The following is a 2927-nucleotide window of genomic DNA, read 5'->3' on the forward strand; positions in this document are numbered from 1 at the left end:
GTAATATCGGGAAAAAATCTTACAACAGTTCGTCGTTTCAAATTTTTGTGAAAAACTTGATTCCTCACTCAGTAATATATTGATAGTTCACAATCAGATGACCTTATACTTCCTGTCGTACAAACATCAAGTGATTCTAAGTAATTCACATCATTTTGACTACAAGAGCTGATGATGTACAGATAGAAACAGAAAGAACTTTGACATCCAGAGCTTATATAGCTTTATACACGTAGTTAAGCCTACTGCCGAGTGTACAATAATTTTGTATGTGTAGATATAACTAGAAAAAGGAACGGATATAATTTCAAAGCAATTCATTGTCCTAAATCTTTGCATGGAAAGAATACACCAGGTTTGATTATAATCTTACAGCAGTTCCTGATATTAGTATAAAAGGAATATGTAGTAATGTCCTGTAAAATCTTACTACTAATGGTGTTTTATAATACTAGTATAACCTATCACTGAATATACTAGTGTTGTGGAAAGGAAATGAGTAACTTGTTTTCCGAAAATTATGTAGTTTTACAGATCTAGTAAAACCTACTATTGAGTCTGTTGGAGTTGTTAATGTGGAGGCAGGAAAGGACAAAGAAAATATATTTCCGAAACTTGTGTGGTTTTACAGACATCAAGTAATTCGTGCCGCAGAGTTTCCTGGCTTTAGTAGTTTTAATATAAAATATTGTGATCATGATTTCGTTCATAGTTGTAGAAAATGAACATCTGGGGATCAACATAAGTGAAAACAAGTCCGCTTAGAGCTCAGTATTTTCATTAGCTCTTTCGAATATATATGCCAAAACATACTGGTGCATAATAAGACTATGAAATGACCTGGATTTGTTCTCATTGGTTCAAAAGAAATATTGAATAGGCTACGGTTCTGTGAACAATTTTTTTTTTAATGTTCAAACATGCATCAACCGCAACAGTGTATGTTCCTTATATAATAAGGCCCACCAGGAAAGGGCGTTTCTTAATTGAACTACTCAAAGAAATTCTGAGTAAAAAACATCCAGGTAATCAATAGATCGTGCTTGTAGCGACAAGTGAAAGTATTCTAGTGTGGTGGTTATCTTCTCACTAAGAAATGTGAAACACATGATGCGTGTGAATAGAAATCAAAATCTGCTGACATAATTTGTCCATCAGATATTCTCGCGAGTTATGAATTATCAGAGATTTTTGTGAGTAATGAATTATCAGAGATTTTTGTGAGTAATGAAGTACCAGAGATTTTTGTGAGTAATGAAGTATCAGAGATTTTTGTGAGTAATGAAGTATCAGAGATTTTTGTGAGCAATGAAGTACCAGAGATTTTGTGAGTTATGAAGTATCAGAGATTTTTGTGAGTAATGAAGCATCAGAGATTTTTCTTCAAAGTGTTTATTTGTGGCTAGTTATGCGACAATATGAATCAGTTACAGTTTTATTAAAGTTACTTTACAGAAAAATCATATATTTTACCAACTGAGGAAGCTTCCCTGAAGAAATGAAATGTCTTGACTTATGATTATTTTTTGTTAAATATCAGTACAAGTTTATTACTTTAATGTCATCTTGACGTTGCTTTGTATATATTGTAGTGACACAAGTTCAGTTCCTCACACTTAGCTTAAACAGAATGAGAATAGTCAGAAGTATCATGATGATCAACTGAAATTATCTTGAGAGACGGGTGGTGTTGAACTAAGTGTTGTTTTTCTTGTGTCATACAAATCCTCATAACACGAACTCGTATTTCAGTAGGACATCTAACGGTCAACATTATACTCACAATGCTAAAATTAAAACCGTATTTCTTTTAAATGAAGTCGTGTTTTAAAAGAATTGCATTTTACAAAAGCAAGATCTCATCAATTTTTTTTATTATCTAATAATAAAGATTGAGTTTCTTTACTCATTGTCCTTCTAACGTATAACAGTAAGTGTTCGAGGATAACAAAGCATGCATTTTAACCCAGAGAAGTGTATAAGAAATTAGGCTTAATGAGTTACTTTGACTTATCTTTCTAACGTGTAACAATAAGTGGGATGCAATCACAGTTAACAATGCGCTTATTTTAACTCAGAGAAGTGTCCAAAAGATTAGGCTTAATGAACTAGTTTGACTTTTTCTTCTAACGTATAACAATAAGTGGGATGCAATCACAGTTAACAATGCACGCACTTTATTTCAGAGAAGTGTCCAATAGATTAGGCTTAATTAGCTACATTAATTTATCCTTCTAACGTGTAATAATAAGTGGGATGTAATCACGGTTAACAGTGCACGCATATTATCTCAGAGAAGTGTCTAAAAGATAAGGCTTAATGAGTTCATGGGTGACCCTTTTTATGTTATAATAGATTATAGAATTCAAAAGAACAATAATTAAGATGTAAAACACTGATATTTATAGAAAGGCGCAGAAATGTCTTTAGACATATTATTACTTGGTTACAGTTTACTTAGCTCTCTGTATGTCTTACATAAAGCTGTTTCAATCAGATATTTATGTTTTACAGAATGCTGTATCGTTTAAGTAATCCGTCCGCAGGTTGCCACATTTATCAGTGAATATTATGTCATTTCGATAAGCTCTCTTATAGATGACATCTATCCAAGAGTACTGCATCAGTTAGATAATCTATCCTAATGTGGACACATCTGTCAGGGAATTGTGTGTCATTTAGGTAATCCCTCTTATAAATGATATACCTATCAGAGAACGCTGCATCTATCAAAAAGAGTTGTGTCAATAAAATAACATCTCTTAAAACTAACATACCTATCAGAAAGAGTCGTAGCAGTAAGATAACAAGTCTTCAGTCTAACGTACCTATCAGAAAGATAACAAGTCTTCAGGCTAACGTGCGTATCAGAAAGATAACAAGTCTTCAGGCTAACGTGCGTATCAGAAAGATAACAAGTCTTCAGG

Source organism: Limulus polyphemus, unplaced genomic scaffold (genome assembly GCF_000517525.1).
Source record: "Limulus polyphemus unplaced genomic scaffold, Limulus_polyphemus-2.1.2 Scaffold1247, whole genome shotgun sequence".
Taxonomy (NCBI): Eukaryota; Metazoa; Arthropoda; class Merostomata; order Xiphosura; family Limulidae; genus Limulus; species Limulus polyphemus.